The sequence below is a fragment of the Vipera ursinii genome (assembly GCF_947247035.1).
Source record: "Vipera ursinii genome assembly, chromosome: 11".
Classification (NCBI taxonomy): domain Eukaryota; kingdom Metazoa; phylum Chordata; class Lepidosauria; order Squamata; family Viperidae; genus Vipera; species Vipera ursinii.
In genome coordinates, this window is record NC_139524.1 from 1,515,001 (window position 1) to 1,535,051 (window position 20,051).

The 20,051-nt window shown below is 43.6% G+C and overlaps 2 protein-coding genes across 2 annotated transcripts in view; one reads left to right on the top strand and one right to left on the bottom strand.

Annotated features, from left to right (window-relative positions):
- AAGAB (alpha and gamma adaptin binding protein) overlaps nt 1–20,051 on the bottom strand; it is a 157,560-nt gene that overhangs the window by 86,259 nt on the left and 51,250 nt on the right. The window lies entirely within an intron of this gene.
- SMAD3 (SMAD family member 3) overlaps nt 1–20,051 on the top strand; it is a 65,892-nt gene that overhangs the window by 25,588 nt on the left and 20,253 nt on the right. The gene's annotated exons all lie outside the window — the stretch shown is intronic.

The window sequence follows — 20,051 nt, forward strand, 5'->3', positions numbered from 1 at the left end:
TGTATGGCTAAATGAGACAGGAGGGCAGAGGTCAACCCCTAGGCCCCTTAGTTGTGGGGTGCCTCAGGTCGGTACTCTCGCCCCTCCTGTTCAACATCTATATGAAGCCGCTGGGTGAGATCATCCGTGGTTTCGGGGTGAGGTATCATCAATATGCTGATGATACCCAGCTTTTTATCTCCACCCCAAACCAACCCAGCGATGCCCTCGATGTGATGTCCCGTTGCCTGGAAGCGGTATGGATTTGGATGGGGAAGAACAGGCTCCAGCTCAACCCGGCCAAGACTGAGTGGCTTTACGTACCGGCATCTCGACTTGTCCAAGAGGTTCCATCTTTGGTTATGGGAGGAAAGGTGTTACCTCCCATTGATAGGGTACGCAATTTAGGCATCCTCCTGGACTCACGACTCAGTTTTGAAGATCATATTGGAGTCGTGGCCAGGGAGGCATTTGCCCAGGATCGCCTGGTGCGCCAGTTGCACCCCTATCTGGACCGAGATGCCCTACATACGGTCACTCATGCACTTGTTACCTCCCGGATAGACTACTGCAATGCTCTCTACATGGGGCTGCCCTTGAAGACCACCTGGAGGATCCAGCTGGTGCAGAATGCGGCCGCGCAGGTAGTGATGGAAGCATCCCGATACTCCCATATTACACCCCTCCTGCGTGAGCTGCATTGGTTACCAGTTGTCTTCAAGGTGAGATTTAAGGTGCTGGTACTTACCTTTAAAACCCTACATGGCCTAGGCCCGGGATATTTGCAGGACCGTCTGCTGCCGGGGACGACTTCCCATCGCCCAGAGCGCTCACACAGAGAGGGCCTCCTCAGGGTGCCGTCGGCTAGACAATGTCGGCTGGCGACCCCCAGGGGGAGGGCCTTCTCTGTGGGAGCGCCAGCCCTGTGGAACCAACTCCCCCTTGAGCTCCGGATGGCCCCGGATCTCCGGTCCTTTTGCCGCAACCTCAAAACTTTCCTTTTTCATCAGTCTGACCTGGACTAACGATGGGTTTTTAAAATGTTTTAATTTTTAATTGTTTAGTTAATTTATTTTGGGGCTGTTTATTTAATTTCTCTTAACATTTGTATTGTTGTTTTTATTGTTGTTAGCCGCCCTGAGTCCTTCGGGAGATAGGGCGGCATATAAGTCCCAAAAATAAATAAATAAATGAGTTTTACCTCATCTTACAGCCTTTCTTACCACAGTTGTTAAATGAATCACTGCAGTTGTCAAGTCAGTAGCCTGGTTGTTAAGTGAATCTGACTTCCCCACTGTCTTCGCTTGTCAGAGGGTCACAAAAAGTGATCACATGACACACACCCCAGTGGACGCTGCAACCGTCATAAATATGAGTCAGTTGCCAGGTGTCTGAATTTTGATCATGACCATGGGGGTGCTGTAATGGTCATAAATATGAAAAATGGTCATAAGTCACTTTTTCAGTGCCATTATAACTTTGAATGGTCACGAAATGAATTCGTTGTAAGTCAAAGACTACCAGTACAACTACTAGCTGGCAAGGGTTAGGGCGATTTTAACTGGGGATCTTGACCAATCTCTTGCCAATTATTTTTAATTTTAGCACAAGCGGCTACATGAAATCAGTGAGGGATAACACCCCACGCTAGGACCAAGGATCGAACCATTTTTAACTGAGGGCAAAGTTTAAAATCAGGCAGCCCTCAAGTTACAACTGGTCACTTAGTGACTGTTTGAAGTCACAACAGACCCTTAGAGAAAATATAAAAACAGGAAATAAACAGAAAAAATGAATAAAAGGTTAGGATACAAATGGATAAACAAGGGATTTGGAAATATAAAAACTATACTTTGCCACTTGATTGTGAATAATTGAATACATTATTGATTCAGTTATAAATCTGAAAATCAATATTAAGATTTAAGCACTGCATGAATATCAATGTTCAACATTCTTCTCCTCCCCCTCCCCACTTGCAGAGGTAGAGTGTCCACGTTTTTTAGATCATTCAGATACTTAGGTTGCTGTATGCAACGAAATTTCATTTTAATGTATGCTGATTAGTGACAATAAAGTTGTTATTCTGTTCTATTCTAATAAAAGGTAAAGTTAAAGGTTCCCCCGCACATGCGTGCTAGTCATTTCCAACTCTAGGGGCCGGTGCTCATCTCTGTTTCAAAGCCGAAGAGCCAGCGCTTGTCCGAGGATGTCTCTTTGGTCGTGGGTGGCATAACTAGACGCCAAAGGCGCACGGAACGCTGTTACCTTCCCACCGTAGTGGTCCCTATTTTTCTACTTGCATTTTTACATGCTTTCGAACTGCTAGGTTGGCAGAAGCTGGGACGAGTAACGCGCTCACTCTGTTACGCGGCACTCGGGATTTGACCCGCCAAACTGCCAACCATCTGATCGACAAGCTCAGCGTCCTAATGCACTGAGCCACCACGTCCCTTGTATTCTAATACTGGAATATTAATCATAAAATGAAATTGGGAAGTGCAATAAATCTGCCATGCTATTAAAAGTTTATTCTAATTCAAGAAGTCCTATAAAATTAAAACAGATTTAATGCAAGGAAGAACTTTAAATTTGTCAGATTTGAGGTTATTCTACACATTGAAGCATAAGTATTCTTCCTTCCATAGAAGGGATCAAACAAAGCTTCCAGTAATGGGGAATATACAGCAGTTAGCACATACAAAGTCAATTCAGTACACTTTGTAGGAATATATGGTGAATTAAGTTTAGTAAAAATAAAATTTACTTTCATTTAAATAAGCCATATAATAAACCGCATTATAACATATAATAAAATATATGGTTAATCAAGTTTAGATGACCTACAAGGTCCCTTCCCACTCTGTTATTCTATTCTAATAAAAATATTGCAGTTGTAAGGAAAATTCAACTTTTAACATCTGTTTCATTCTAGTATGAATTATTTTCCAGTTATTTTTCAATATCATTGAGCATAACATCATTGCCATCAGATATGAAAGAATGGTCTTTATATCTCAAATCATTTTTTAAAAATGAACTATACCATTTTAGTTGTTAAGACTGGGCCACTAAATCCAAACATATCAATTTTTTCTAAGCATAATATTGATGTAAATATTCATTTTAAAGAATATTTTAAATGAAATTCCATTGAAATTCTCTTTTTGTATATCTATTATTGTACCTAAATATTACATCCATCTAATCATGCAATCTGATTTTTCCTGTTTGAGTTGTACTTTGATCAATCCTTTATAAATAAGGTCCAGCAGACATGCCTCTGGCTTACATATTAAAAGATGTTGAAGTTTAGTGGTTTGTGCTTCCTCTTGTTTCTGCAGTTCTTTTAATACTCTCCATTTAATGCTCTCAATTTGAAGATATTGAAAGTCAAATGAACTAAGTCATTATAGATTCAGGATCTCAAAAGAGTGTATTATCTTTTAAGATAATAAAAGATTTGATAATGTCTTCTTGATAATTGCATCTTTCGGTTTAAACCAATTATTATTTTTCCATTAAGTGATTTTTTGTGTGTATTCCTCTGCATAATAATAAACATTTAAGTGAAGCAAGGGAAGAATAAAGCTGGGATTGTTACAAGCAAAGTGATCTGATGTAGCCCTTCACTTCTTCCTCCCCTGCTCTCTTCCAAAGGTGTTTAGTCTGTTGTAATCCCCAACCTACTTTTGCAGATGCCAGATTGGCATAGACTACGGTGGTACCTCAATTTTCACAAAGATCTGATGAAGATGTTACCTAGTTTGGGTAATGAAATGCCTGAAAGAAAACAACCAAGTTCAGAGAGGACCCCTCACCACAAAGATCTCTTGAAAAAGTTCATTGTAGCATAAACTCAGTTTCCTTCCGTTGCAACCCTCCAGATTAGACACTGTCAGTCACAGCCTGCTTGACCAACATTTTATGCAAGGACATCCACAAGTCTAGAAGGCCCCACATGGGAAAGCTTGACCTAACTAGTCTAGGCCAAAATCATGCAGGCACATCTGTGTGCCTTTCATGTTTTGTTTCATATTAAGTCATGCTTCCTCTTTCTAATTTAAGATTCCATTGCCAATCATTAGATTCGAAATTGTTCTTTTGCTTACTTGGTAGAAAGGGTGCTAAATATAAAATTTCTATACACTTGAGAGCTCCAGAGCTCTTCTCTCTATCCAATAGCTAAGTGCACATACTGTGCACATTTTTTAAAACATCGAAACTTATTTGAGCAATAGCTGGATTTTGCAAACAGTGTGAATGAACCAAATCCACATTGATGAAGTAATTTTGCATACAGTTTCTGCTTGGACTAGAGGCTGAGAGGGGCTTCTGAGCTTCTAGCACAGGGATGGGTCAGGAATTCTGGGAGTTGAAGTCCACATGTCATAAAGGGGCTGTAGTTCCCCACCCCTGTTCTAGCAGATAGTTGGGGAAGATTGGGGGGGGGGCGAGCTTAGATTGTCTGGTGATGGGGAACATCCCGCAGACAGTCACCTGTGTTCTGTCCATGCCAGCAGAAAAAGTGGTGGTCCTTTCAAAAGGGTGATGTCGGGACTTTCCAGATGTGGATTGATAGTTTGTATATCTAAACGTTGGCTTGTTAGCAATAAATGAAGATAAGCTCTATGGCTGAATGTGTACTTAATAAATTTAAGATAAGAATAGTTTATAAATGGACACTGGACAGTTAATACTACAGAGTCTGGAATGGAAGTCCCTGATTAGATCATAGTTGAAATTCTGGCCAAAAGTTTCAAGCAGACATTCCTGCATCGTTGGTGCTACTGAGCAATTGCATTGTCCAAGGCCTATCTGATGGAACGGTGGAGCAGCCGCCAGCACATGTGATCATTGAAACCATGAAGCCTGTTGTGCTTCCAAAGGCAACTGGGTTGTTTTTTCCCTTCGTCCTGAATGAGAAAACATTTTGTTTCACACCTGGAATACTGCATCCAGTTTTGGTCATCACATTGCAAAAAGATGTTGAGACTTTGGAAAAAGTGCAGAGAAGCGCAACTAAGATGATTAAAGACCTAGAAAATAAAACACGAAGAACGGTTACAGGAATTGGGTATGTGTTCCAATATTTGAGGAGCTGCAACGAAAAGGAGGGGTTCAACCTATTTCCCAAAGCACCAGAAGGCAGGACAAGAAACAATGGATCAATCAAGGTGAGAAGCAACCTGGAATTAAGGAGAAACTTCCTAACAGTGAGGACAATTTTCATGTGTTTTCATGTGTTTGAGCAACATGGTGGAACTAAGGTAACATACAGTACGACATACAACCGACAATCTTTGCTGGCCTGGCGAGTTTCTAGTTGTTTTGGAACTGTTGGTGAGACCGTTAAAAGTCGTTGGCGCTGTTTGAATTTGTTCTACCAGCAGCAAGATCTGACTGCTGGCCCAGTGATGGATTGTATTGCAAATCAGGGCTGTTTCCAGAGGAGGCAGAGGAGGAGAGGACCTGGAGCTTATGGAGCAAAGGAACTGGATGAGTCTGTCGGCAGGCCCAGAGGAAGAGAGAGAGGCTTTTGGAGGAGTTGGTGGCGGCAGCAGCAGCGTGCTCCAGGGGCGAAAAGAAGCAAGGCCTCTTTAAGGAAAAGGTGGAAGAGTCAGGATCAGAAAAAGGAAAGAAGGCGAGGTTGTCGGATTACAAGCGAATATGAGGGCTAATCCACATGGAGCCCCATTTCCATCTGTCCTGATTGCCATCGTTCACTCCCTAGAGACTAAAATGAACAATGTGAAATTTGAGCAGGCCACGAACAAGGAGTATACTGTATATCGGAGGTGGTGACCCTTTGAGAGCTGTATGCAATGAAATTTCATTTTGATGTATGCCGATTGGTGTACATTCAAAGTGACAATAAAGTTATCATCATCACAATTAACCAGTGGAACAGCTTGCCATCAGAAGTTGTGGGTGCTCCATCACTGGAGGCTTTTAAGAAGAGATTGGACAGCCACTTGTCTGGAATAGTATAGATTCTCCTGCTTGAGCAGGGGGTTGGACTAAGACCTCCAAGGTCCCTTCCAGCTCTATTCAGAACTGGAATTGAAATTCTCATCCAAGAAGCTTCATCAGGTCTGAGGGTGGTGGCAGGATGGAAGGAGATGTTCTGATAGGATGGTGAGGGGTATGGAAGGATTGTTTTGCAGTCATCTGGTCGTTAGCACTCTCCCTGAGAGCTCTTGAGGGCACTTGGGGGGTATATCTGTGCCCTTGGGGTCACCTGAATCAGGATGCAATAGGTTGTGGAATCTTCTTGGAACTGCTGCAAGGGCTGCATTGTAAACTGGAGATAGATGGTGTCTTATTCCTCCTCCTCTGTTGAGGGGTGTGTGTTCAATTCTAACATGGATGGATTATTTTACCCCTCTTTCAAACCAATCCTCTTCTCTATCCAAAACATGGATAATTCTTCCCAGTTCTTACTCAGTGGCAAAGCTGAGGGGGTGGTCTCGAGCTTTTCCCTTTCCCTTAACAGGGTGGGGGTAGAAATACCCTTTGGATTCCAGTTCAGTGCAGGATGCTGATTGAGTCATTTCAAACCAAAGAGCCACAGGAGAGTCTGCAGTAGGAAACTAGTAAACACATGATATTGGAAAGAAGTGTGAGTGAGCTCTAATTTGGCAGGCTTCTAAAATCTGCTGCATGTTGTGCTTTGGTTTGTACCATATATGGAGAGTGAAAGTGGAAAAGCCCAACTGATAAGTCATTTGATTCCACAATGGATCTTTCTAGGCCAGGGGTGGACAACTATGGCCCCTTTACGACCTGTGGACTTCAGCTCCCAGGATTCCTGAGCCAGCATAGCTGGGAGCTGAAGTCCTCAGGTCGTAAAGGAGCCATAGTTGCCCACCCCTGGCCTAGGCTGTCCTTTTTAGTTGGAGGAAGGGGAGGGAGACACAAGGAGTCAAGGCTAACAATGTCCTTCTCTCCTTCTCCAAGCATTGGGCAACCTCTCTTGAGTCCTCGACTAGCAAGAACATCCACTGCTAATGAGTAATGGCATAATAAACTTTATCAAGGTGGTGTCCTCCAAACGGACTAGGATGCCGTCGCCTCTGGTTGTACTGGTTGGCATTCCTGGGCTCTGGGTGGCAGAGAGTTGGGCAGATGGAGTCCACAATTGAATAGGACACACCATGTGAGAGACAGAGATATAGGAAACGCCATTCCCCTCCAGCGGGCTATGTTTCTTCAAGGGTCACGATCCACCCATGGATTTTGATTATCTAGTTTGTCTGTTTTTAGCAAATAATGTGACTTTAGCTGCTCAATTTGTGAACCATATAATCATAGAGTTGGAAGGGATCTTGAAGGTCACTGAATCCAACCGTTGCTCAGCGCAAGATCTACTCAAGCGTTTAGGACAAAAGGCCGCCCAGTGTGTTTGAAAACTTCCAGCAAAGGGGCAGCAATTTGCTGGCAACTTGTAGAGTCAGGAAGTTCCCTTTGATGTCTTTACACCATCCCAATTAAATGGTCACCCAGTCTATTTTTGAAAACCTCCAGTGATGGAGCATCCACAATTCCAGATTAGGTAGGTTAGGCCTACCTCACTCCCTCAATTGTTCATTGTACGATTCAGACCCTTTATTATCTTTGCTGCTCATCTCGGCACTCTTTCTAGGCTTTTAGCATTTCCTTCTTGTATCACAGTTTCATGGAATACTGTGCAGTATTAGAAGGGCACGTATTATTCCAGGTGTGGTCTCACTAGTACTGTACAGGTAGTCCGTGACTTATGATCACAATTGAGCCCAAAATTTCTGTTGCTAACAAGACACTTGTTAAGTGAGTTTTGCCCCATTTTATGAAATTTCTTGCCACAGTTAAGTGAACCGCTTAACACTTACTAACATAGCAACACAGTTGTTAAGTGAATCTGGCTTCCCCATTGATTTTGCTTGTCAGAAGGTTACAAAAAGCAATCCCATGACCCCTGGACACCTGCAACTATCATAAATATGAACCAGTTGCCAAGTATCTGAATTTTGATCACATGACCCTAGGGATGCTGCAGTGGCCATAAGTGTGAAAAATGGTCATCAGTCACTCTTTTCAGTGCCATTGTAACTTTGGTCACTAAATAAACTCAAGGACGGTCTGTATAGAGTGGTACTATCACGTCCCGTGATTTTGACACAGCCTAGGACTGCATTAGCCTCTTTGGCTGCTGCTGCACATGTTCTGTACCAGCCTGCTACCGGCCCTGCAGAAAAGGCAGGGACAACCCCTTTTACAAGAAGGCAAGAGGCTGGAACTAAGCCTGCCAAATTTATTAACATAAAAACATAAACAGAGAAAGAGAGCAAACACGAACCATGAAACAGGAGCTATTCAAACGGTTGCCTTCAGCAAACCAGCCCTCCCACACATTCCCCTTTTAAACAGTTCAGGGCATGGCTTCTCTCTGCCTCCTTCCGAGGTGCCCCATTGCCTTCCTCTGTTTACTCCTGATTGACTGCCTCCTGCGTCGGGCGTCCTTGAACAGGGCCAGCTGTGGGTCATCTTCATCCATGCTGTCAGACTCACACAGCTGGGTCTGCGTTGTGACCAGATGGGAGGGGCCTGGCTGAGGGCTCTGTGGAGCCTCAATATTATTCTCAGCAAGCTCTTCAACACCCCCCCTCCTCCTCCTCTGAATTGTCCGACCCAACTGCCGAACCCACAGGCTAACCCTGAATCACAACAGGCTCATACTTGAGTGGTGGTGCCCTCAGGCTCCAAGATCCCTCTCACAGTTGCTGCTCTTGAGCCTGGTACTACCTATTCTATCCCTGTGTGTTTTGTTTTTCCTGCCTAAGTGCAGGACTCTGTTCTAGTCTTCTGGGCAATGGGAATCGAATTTACACTTTCTTCTTCCTAGACGGCAACTAAAAACTTGCTATCAAGCATGAGTGCCTGCTTCTGACAAATGTTTAAAAGGGTATTCCAGGCTAACCTTTTCTCTCTTTTCTGCTGTCTTGGAGGCAGAAAGATTAGAGGAGAACTCCCACACATGCATCCAGTCACTCAGGTTTTTAAAAACTGTTCTGAGCAACCTTAAGGTTTCCCAGGCTTCAATCACATCCCTGGCTGTTTTTGTGCCTGCTCATCCAACAATCGTAGTAGCTTCAAAAATGAATGTGTGTCTTTGTTCATTGCAGTGCGAAGCTACCAATGAGTTTGGGTCTCCTCCTCTGACTGGTCGCTTGTGTTCTTGCAATCTGATGGTTAGCTTCCTCCCTGTCTGTCCTACTGGAATGTTTAGTTTAAAAAAAAAGAAGGCAAAGGGGAGACATAATGGCAAATGTTTGAAGGGATAGTGCCCAAGAGTGAGACAAAGACCCACAAGTGAAAGCTTTGCAGAGAGAGATCCAGCCTAGAAATGAGAAATGTTCTGAGCATCGGATCTCTTATGCAGTGGACTAGCCAGCCTCCTGGAGGAGTCATGGTGGCTCTGTCAGTGGAAGCTTTCAAACCAACCAAGAATGGGTAGCCACCGGTCTAGGATAGCCTGAGGATTCTTGTTGTGGGCAGATGAGAAGATCTCCAACATACAATTGACTTCTTCCAACCTATGATTTTATGGAGCAGATGGAAAGCAAAGCCACAGTTATTAGAAAAAAAAATAGGATATCAGAGTTGGAAGGGACCTTAGAGGTCTTCTAGTCTAACCCCCCACTCAAGCAGGGAACCCTATACCATATGAGACAAGTGGCTGTCCAGTCTCCTCTTAAAAGCCTCCGGTGATGGAGCACCCACAATTTCTGGAGGCAAAAGCCATTCACTGGTTGATTTTTCTCCTTAGTTCTAGGCTGGATCTCTCCTTGATTAGTTTCCATCCGTTGCTTCTTCTCTTGCCTTCTGGTGCTTAATTCAAATTATTTTTACATACCAGGAGTGTCAACTCAAGAAGTTGGTGGTCACTTGCATCTTCTCGAAACTCATTGTGAGATGCAAGTAGATTCACTGAAACGGAGCAAGGGGAATAGTTGGCGGTTTCAGAGGAAGTGAGAAGTGGGTTTTCTGTGTAACCAAGAACATCAATGGTGGGGAAAGAGATTTAACTATACAGACCTGTTTGATTCTTGCTTTTTTTAAGCATCATCTTCTTGGTTTAGAAACTGTAGTTGCCTTTTCATCATGCTTACCTAAGAACAGTGGTTGGGAAAAAAATTATTTTTATTATACAATGCACTAGGGATGTACATTATAATCAAATAAATACTGATAGTTTTTTTTCTATATAGGTATATGTAATCCTTATATGGACACGGTGGCTCAGTGGGTTAGGATGCTGAGCTTGTCGATCAGAAGGTCGGCAGTTTGGCGGGTCGAATCCCAAGTGCCGCGTAACAGAGTGAGCGCCTGTTACTCGTCCCAGCTTCTGCCAACCTAGCAGTTCGAAAGCACGTAAAAATGCAAGTAGAAAAATAGGGACCAATCCGGTGGGAAGGTAACAGCGTTCCGTGCGCCTTTGGTGTCTAGTCATGCCGGCCACATGACCACGGAGACGTCCTCGGACAAGCGCTGGCTCTTCTGCTTTGAAACGGAGATGAGCACCGGCCCCTAGAGTTGGAAATAATTAGCACGCATGTGCAGGGGAACCTTTACCTTTTTTATATGTAATCCTTGGCTTGTAAACAGTTGGGATCAGAACTTCCATTGCTAAGTGATGCAGTCGTGAAGTTAGTGCTGCTGGATTTTACAATCTTTTTTGCTACATTGTTCAGCTAATCACACAGTCATTAAGCAAATCTTAATATATTTATTAACACACACACATGCATACAAAAGCACACAAACACATATATAAGAATAATAAGAATAAAATAGAGCTGGAAGGGACCTTGGAGGTCTTCTAGTCCAGCCCCCTGCTGAAGCAGGAGTACCTATACCATCTCAGACAAGTGACTGTCTAGACTCTAGTCCAAGGGTAGGCAACCTTGGCTCTTTTATGAGTCGTTGACTTCAACTCCCAGAATTCCTGAGCCAGCCATGCTGGCTCAGGCATTCTGGGAGTTGAAGTCCACGAGTCATAAAAGAGTCAAAGTTGCCTACCCCTGGTCTAGTCTCTTCTTAAAAATCTCCAGTGATGGAGCACCCACGACTTCTCGAGGCAAGCTGTTCCACTGGTTAATTGTCCTCACTGTCAGGAAGTTTCTCCTTAGTTCCAGATTGCTTTTCTCTTTGTTCAGTTTCCAACCATTGTTTCTCCTGTTTTCTGGTGCTTTGGAAATAATGTGACTCCTTCTTCTTTGTGGCAGCCCCTCAAATACTGGAACACTGCTATCATGTCTCCCCTATTTCTTCTTTTCTTTAGACTAGCCCAGGTGTTGGCAACCTTAAACACTCAAAGAGCCACTTGGACCTGTTTCCCAGAGAAAAGAAAACTCTGGGAGCTGCAAAACCCGCACACACGTGCACGCGCAAGGGGAAAAAATTGATTGAAGAGTTTAATTAAAAAGAAATAGAGGCTGCTGTGCATGAGTTTGCTCTCTCTCTCCCTTTCCCTCTCCTTCTTTCCCTCCCTCTCTCTCCCCCCCTCCCTCTCTCAAATCTGCTCACCTGGCAAGCTGGCTTCACGCTGTTCTCCGACAAGCTGACACATATTCTTATTGGGCTGGCTCTCCTGCCAGTCCTCTTCCCCCACTCAGTGTGAGGGTGTGTGTGTGTATGAGAGAAAGAGAGAGCTGCTGCTTTCTTCTTCCTGCTGCTTCCTGCGGAGACCCAGCAAAGGCAGGAGCCCTGCCTGATCAGCTTGTTGGAGAACAGTGTGAGGCCACTCTCTTTTACGCACACAAACACACACACACAGAGAGAAGGGAAGCGTAAGTGCCTCTCTCTGCAAATGGTGGAGCACGACGGAGCTGCAGGAAAAGGCTGAAAGAGCCGCATGCGGCTCCAGAGCCGTGAGCTGCCATCCCGTGGACTAGCCAAACCCAAGTCCTACAGCCGTTCTTCGTATGTTTTAGTCTCCAGGTCTTTGATCATCTTAGTTGCTCTTCTCTGAATTTTTTCCAAACTCAACATCTTTTTTATGATATAGTGACCAAAATCAGCTGCAGTATTCCAGGTGTGGTCTTTGTTGTTGTTAGCTGCGAAGTCATGTCTGACTCATTGCGACCCTATGGACAACGTTCCTCTAGGCCTTCCTGTCCTCTACCAGGTGTGGTCTTACTAGGGTTTTATAAAGTGGTACTAATACCTTGCATGATCTTGTTTCTATGTCTCTGTTTATACAACCCAGGAGTCAATGCTGCTAACATTGGATGTTTTTGCATTGACAACAGATGGAGATGCAGCCATTTTATTCTTTTTGCTTTTAGAGTTAGATGATGCTGGGGAGGGGGGAGGAATGTGCATGAGAGTCTAGTTAGACATAATAACACTGAACCTAGTGTGAGAATCAAGGTTGTTGAAATGAGAGATGATAAAGATTTGGTGGGCTGGAGAACTGGAGAGGAAGCCTGCGCTTCAAACTAATTGGGGAATGTGATTTATGACTGTTACCTGGAGGAGGGAATTGTGCTTTGATACCATGTGCTCAGGGGAGGGAAACTCAGTTTTTGGCTTCGATTATGTTAGTGCCGATGCTATGCTACTGAAATAAAGATTCTTTAAGGCAAGGGTGTGAAACTGCTGGCCCGCAGGCCGGACACGTCATTCAGAAGCCGTGCCCATCCCATTGCCGGCAATGGCCAAACTCTCCTGATACGTTGTGCGATGTCATGTGACGTCGTGAGTTAAACATGTCTGCTTTATGGTAAACAATGCCTCAAAGTTCTTTGAAGAGTTTCATCTGTCAGAACCATGACACTAGGATTGTATTAGCTTTTTTGGCTGCTGCTGCACACTGCTGGCTCATAGTAAAGTGCTCGTCCACTAGGACTCCAAGGTCCCTCTCACAGTTGCTACTTTTGAGCCAGGTCTTGCCTAATCTGTACTTGTATGTTTGATTTTTCCTGCCTAAATGTAAAACTTTGCTTTTTTCCACATTGAAACACATTTTCTGGATAGGGCGCATATCTTTTTGGATCCTGAGTTTGTCTTCTGGGGTGTTGGATAATCCTGCCAGTTTAGTGTCATCTGTAAATTTGATGAGTTCCCCTTCAATTCCCTCATCTAAATCATTTTATATTATAAATATGTTATATTAAGTTTAATAAATTAATCTTAATGTACAGTACTTAAGATACTGCATTCAGTTTTGGTCAGTGTAACATAAAAAATATTAAAAAGATGTTGAGAATTCTAGAAAGAATGCAGAGAAGAGCAACAAAGATGATTAAGGGGCTGGAGGTTAAAAGATACAAAGAACAGTTGCAGGAATTGGGTATGTCCAGTCCAGTGAAAAGTAGGAGTGACCTGAAAGCACTGTTCCAATCAATATCTGAGGGGCTGCCACAGACAAGAGGGGCTCCACCTGCTCTCCAAAGCACCAGAGGGCAGGACAAGGAAGCAACGGAGGGAAGCTGATCGAGGAGAGGTGCAGCCTTAGAACTAAGGAGAAATTTCCTGACAGTGAGAACAATCAGCCAGTGGAACGGCTTTGCCACCGGAAATCGTGGCCGCTCCATCACTGGAGACTTTTAAGAAGAGACTTGACGGGCATTTGAGCAGGGAGTTGCACTAGAAGACCTCCAATGCCCCTTCCAACTCTGTTGTTCTGTTATCTGGATTCCCTCACTGACTTTGCTAATTGGAACCCCTGGGAAGGTCACAAATGTGATCAGATAACCTCAGGACACTGCAGTGGTCATAAAAGAAGACCGGTTTTTTTTCAGCACCATCATAACTTCAAATAGTGTTTAAACAAATGGTTGTAAGTTGAGGGCTACTTGTATGTGTATTTATGACAAAAAAATTCTTTTAACTCCAAGTTATGGCTTCATTTTTCCTTTCCTCCATTGTATTCCATTTATCTGTGGGGTAAATACATGGTTGTGTTGTTGCTGAAATTTTGAGTTTGAAAGAAGGGAGGGTGCCAATAGCCAGCAGGAGATTCTCTGGCCAGATGGAGCCCATTTGAAGTATTTTGGGTGTTCCCTGAGAAGAATGAAAGTTTAAAACAATTTGGCCATGGAGTGACATTCTCTTCTTCCCATCATGCTGGAACTTAATTTGCGTAAATTATGAATCACAGGATGGAGCATTGTTTTAATGAGTGAATAAATAGCAAGCGTGTTAGATGTTTAAAATGTTTTACATTCTCCTGTGCCTTAGGTATAAAGGCCAAATGAACTTGGTGTCCGTAGATTTCACTTCTAACTTTTTATATGTCCTCTTAAATTTGTCTAGGACTCAGCTTGCTTTTTACCGCTTTTAATCCCAAAGAAACTATAGTTTGCATGTTTTAAAAAAGCAACCACTTGGGGTTGAAATACAGAATTTACTTGCATCCTGTTTAAGTCTAGATGCACTAGTTGTGCATGAACTGACGGCTAAAACATAGGAAGAATGGTTGCAGGAATCGGGTATGACTAGTCTAGTGGAAAGGAGGATCAGGGGTGACATCATAGCAGGGTTCCACTATCTGAGGGGCTGCCACAAAGAGGGGGGGGTCAACCTATTCTATAGAAGACCTGAAGGTAGAACAAGAAGCAATGGATGGAAATAAACAAGGAGAGAAGCATCCCAGAAGTAAGAAGTAATTTCCTGACAGTGAGAACAATTAACTAATGGAATGGCCTGCCTTCAGAAGTTGTGGGTACCCCAAAACTGGACGTTTTTACGAAGAGATTGGACAGCCATCTGTCTGAAATGGTATAGTGTTTCCTGCTTGAGCAGGGGGTTGGACTAGAAGATCTCAAAGGTCCTTTCCAACTCTGTTATTCTGCTACTGCATTTGGCCAAATGGTCTGCATTCGACTGATGTAGTGGAAACATCAGTTCCCAATTATTTGGGGGAAGAGCTTGATCTCCATAAAAACATGCTCTCCTGAGATCTTCCAGCCTGTTCCTGGTTACACACATGATCTATGATTCTGCTCTGTGTGTCCCAATAGTCAAACTACAGTATGATATGGGGAGGATCAGGCTTGTTAATGAACATGCAATTTAAAAAGAGGAGCGAACAGTTTCTGGGTCTCTTCTTCCTTTGCAGGATCCAATCTAGGTCGGTCACCTGGATCAGAGCAACAGCAGCAGCCTTAGGCTTATAGATCACTTCGCAGCGCTTTACAGCCCTCTCTCAGCAGTTTACAGTCAGCCTATCTATTGCCACCAATTTTCAGTGCTGAAAATAATGTTTTTAGAAATTTTACTACTGTCCTGGAAAAAAATGGTGTTCTGGGAGGAGAATGCAAATCCCCTGTTTCTCTGCATTGTGCAAGAGAGCGTCTCTTGCGTGGAAGGGCCTTGTTAAGATCTTCACCCTCAAAATTTTCTCTCTTTGGAGCTGGGCTTTTTCATCTCTTGCTGAGTGCCGAGTCATAATGAGTGAAGCTGGAGCTATAAAACTCACCCACTTCTCTTTTCCGGTGTCCTTTTCACCTTTATTTTCGCTCTCCCCTCAAAATGCCTGATTTCCAGAGGCAAAAATTCTCCATCTTTTCCTTCTGGAAACTCCAGATTGCTACTTGGCTGAGTGGGGAGGGAGCTTTTTGTGTCATCAGGTGCATCTGCAGAAAGTGCACAATGAGGCACGTGGTCACTGGGCAGGAAATTATTCATCCCACACTCCCTTACTAGTGAAAACTGGAGGCTGGAGGAATGCAAACGGAACTGGCTTAGTGCTCTAATATAGTGCTTTTATGGAGGAAATGGAGAATGACTGTATTTTGCTGTCTTACTGGGGAGTTTAGCCTTGCTTTCCTCCTCCCTTACTGCTTTTCCATACTTTGAAAACAAAAGAGGCAAGTAGAAAATCTCTAGGGAGAAAAATTGGGGGAAAAGTTGTGAGCCTTGCCCTAATTTCAAGGCTGCCTTGAAATACTAGTGAAACTCTGCTCACCATGCTTCTGTTTGGTATTTTATTAAAGTTTATTATAAGATAAAAATAAAAAAGACACAAGTTGGAAAGCTAAGAGAAAGAAGAAGGAAGGTTGCAAAGAGAAGAAAAGAAAAAAGAGAGAAAAAGAAAGATCCACCTTTTTCCAGTGAAGTAAAATACAAAGAAGAAATTACATCCTGAACTTTTTGCTATTTCAAGCCATTTCTGTAACAACAAAGTCATTCTAATTGTTAAAACCTAAAATCAAAGTTTCATTTTTTCAATTTCAAACAAATTTCCAAATGGAAACAAAACTAGATAGGTTCTTCTCTTTTAATTAAAATGGTTTTGCCATCTCTGCCAACCCCATCACTTTTGTCATCCATTCTTTCATTGTAGGACCTCAGCCCCCATTTGCTGTTGCAGTTCATGAGTAACAGAATAGCAGAGTCGGAAGGGACTTTGGAGATCTTCTGGTCTAGTCCAACACCCTGCAGAAGCAGGATATCCTATACCAGCCGGTCCCCAACTTTTCCAGCTTGGTGGACTGGTGGAGGCGGCAGTGGGGCTGGGGAAAAGAGGGGATGGTTTTGTGCATGTGCGCCACTTTCACAAGGGCACCTTTATGCGCATGCGCATGCACCCACCACTCCGGCCTGGTTCTGAGCAGGCTGCAGCCCAGCACTGGGCTGTGGGACGGGGGGTTGGTAACCCCTGCCCTATACCATTCCAGACAAATGTCTCTCCAGTTAAAAGCCTCCAGGGATGGAGCACCCACAACTTCTGGAGGCAAAGGCTGTTCCACCCGTTAATTGTCCTCACTGTTACAAAGTTTCTCCTTACTTCTAGGTTGCTTCTCTCCTTGATTGTTTTCCTCAGTTCCTTTTTTGCTCACTGGGGATTGGGGAATAAAATTCCACATCAACTGGCAGGTTTTTGAGAAGAAAGGATTTGCTATGACCTGCTAAAGAACAGCAAGCAGGCATCCAGACCAAAGGTACAATCTTAAAAGAAAACAAGGCCATCACAGTCTTTTTTAGAAACTGTTGGATCTGATCCCTGCACAAGCAAGAGTAGCTTTTGGGGCTTTGTTTGATTGGTTTTTTTACTATGTTTGCTCTTTGCTGAGTTGTTTTGATCGTTATGGTAACTTTCAGTCTGCAACTATAGAGCCAATAAATCCATGGGCAGTTTTCAAACTGGAGTGGAGTCCTCAAGGAATTGGCCTTGCAAACAATACTTTTGCATGTGCTTATAAACATTCTGGAGTAAATGAAGAGCAGGAGGAAGCAAAATGTGCTGATGATTCCAAATTGTTGTGTGTAGTAAAATAAAAAACAGACTGGAAAGAACTTTAAGAGAATATCTCCAAACCAAAGCCGATGGATCTCAAGATGATAATAGAATAACAGACTTGGAAGGGACCTTGGAGGACTTCTAGTCCACCCCCTTTCTCGAGCAGGAGACCCTGGCCTATACCATTTCAGACAAGTGGCTGTCCAGGGTCTTCCAGTGATGGAGCACCCACAACTTCTGAAGGCAACTTCTGTTCCACTGGTTACTTGTTCTCGCTGTCAGGAAGTTTCTCCTTGGTTCCAGGTTGCTTTTCTCCTTGATGGGTTTCCATCCGTTGCTTCTTGTCCTGCCCTCTGGTGCTTTGGAAAATGGGTTGACTCCCTCTTCTTTGTGGCAGTCCCTCAAATATTAGAACACTACTGTCATGTCACCCTAGTCCTTCTTTTGACAAATGCAGTTCAGTGTCATCCAGTCGAAAGGAGGCGTAAAACCTGATTTAAGTTAGCAGGGACTGGTCAGAAAGTGAAAATGTCAAGAGTGTGGCTGCTGCAAACAAACCAATTCCATACATGGATTCATTCAGGATAGAAATAAAAATACTCAACACAATAATGGCTTTATGCACCTCCATGGTGAGAGGCCACAGTTGTCATTTTTTGTGCAGCTCTGGTGACCACAATCACCTGAAGAGGGACTTGTAAGGCTGGGAAAGGTCCCTACAAGAGCAACTAAAATTATTAGGAATGTAAGGCAGCTCTGTTGTAACTGCAGGCTTTTTTAGCTTAGACAGGAGGAAGTTAAAGAGGCATTTACAGTAAAGGCCTGCATTGTACAAAAGTATGGATGGAGGAATGTGTTTCCCACCATCTCTCAGAATATTACTGAATCCAACGGGATTCAGAACCAATAATCCCAATTTAGGGTGAATTCGCTTCCTTGAGAGGTGAAGGCCACCAACTTAGAGTAGAGTGTTTGAAAGGCTGAATGGGCCTGTCACGAAGGATCAGTAGCAACTTTTTTTGTGGCTGTTTATGAGCTCTTGAATCATGCAGATCTTGACAGTGGAAGTGACCAGTCACTCGAGAAGACCTGAAATGTTGACATTTTTGTCTGTGGACATTTTTCTCCTGGCCTCTTGGTAAGTCTCACAAAGACTTCATCTGGGGGCGCCTCTCAGACAAACTGAGCAAAATCCTCTTGCAATCTTTCAACGCATTTGAAATAATATTTCTATTTGCAATAAGAACATTTTTAAATTAATGATGCCATTTCAGCAAAACTTCCTTCCTTCCTTCCTTTCTTCCTTTCTTTCTTTCCCCCCTCCCTCCCTCCTTTCTTTCCTCCCTTCCTTCCTCCTTCCTTCTTTCCTCCCTCCCTCCCTCCCTTCTTTTTTCCCTCCCTCCTTCTCTCCCTCCCTCCCTCCCACCCACCTTCCTTCCTTCCTTTCTTTCTTTCTTTCTTTCTTTCTTTCTTTCTTTCTTTCTTTCTTTCTTTCTTTCTTTCTTTCTTTCTTTCTTTTTCTTTCTCTTCCTTCCTTCCTTCCTTCCTTCCTTTCTTCCTATTTCTATTTCCCTCTCCCTCTCTCTCTCCAGTTTCCCCCCTGCCCCTTCAGGAAGAAGTTCTGGCCTGAACCCTGCAGGCTTATTTAGTTCTTTGTCCTCTGCTTGGTAGCAGAACACTAAGCTCTAGGACAGCCAGGTTGTTTTCAAGGAGAATTAGCATTCTCTGGTCCTCCTTCATCCAGGATTGAAACTCCATCTTCTGACCGTCAGAGACCCAAGTGAGATGCCTCATCCTGCAGCCTTAAGAATGCTACAGAAGGGCCGAGAGAACTGGAGTCTTTTGGATCAAGAAGCTGGCATCCAGTTGCTAAGGAAGCTATTTCATAAGACAGCCCGAGACCAAGGCTGATATTAGGGACACTGCCTGGTTGGCTTGGAATTCTGTCTCTTGAAACTGGTGAACCCTTGTTACTTCCCAGTTTGCCCCAAAGGAACCCTCTCCCTGATTGTCATCTCTCTCTCTCTCCCCCTCCCTCCCTCCCTCCACCCACCCACCTACTGTACCTACCTACCATCTACCTAAAGATTCAGCCCATGCTTCTTGAAGAACACTCCACTATAACCACACAAGCTCCATTGTGTATGGCAGGGAGGCCTTGTTTTTCCAGATCTCTCCTTCCCTAGACACAACACAACACAAGAAGAGGAGATGTTGGGATATTTGTGTGGTTTGCTTTTAGTTTCTGGGAGGGGCATCCCCTTTTGCCACAGGAAGCAGCATTGCTAAAACTGGACCACCATGGTCTCCTGTATCCTTTCCTGAGCAGGGAAACGGAAGTTGCCAATCAACCACCGGCATGGGAAGCTATGCCAGTTGGCATCCCTTCTGCCCAAATGCAGAGTCGGTGAGCCAGAGAGACTCCGTGTGTGGCAGTAAGGAAATGGTGAAGTAGGGGGAGGGGCTGTTGGGTTATGTTGTTGTTGGCATTGGCTTCCAGGTCCATGGTGGGCGTTTTCAGGCCATGCTGGCACTGGCCATTGGCAATTCTGATGTAAACATGATGGTGAATAAAAGTCCAAAAATACAAGTTTTGGTAATTTATGAAGAAGTTTGACTTTTTTAGGTCAGCTTAGAGAGTCATCCTGTGGAGGTATAAAGAAATCAAAACTGCAGTGTCAACAAGGGGATTCAAGAGACATATTCTTTGCTGTTTTTTTAAAAATTGTCTTTATATTATAAAAAGCTCAGATTTAATAACTTATTAAAGGTCTAAGGTAGTTGTATATTAATACTGTATGAGGTTTTTTGTTAAGCTTTATTTTACTTTTATCACTATTGT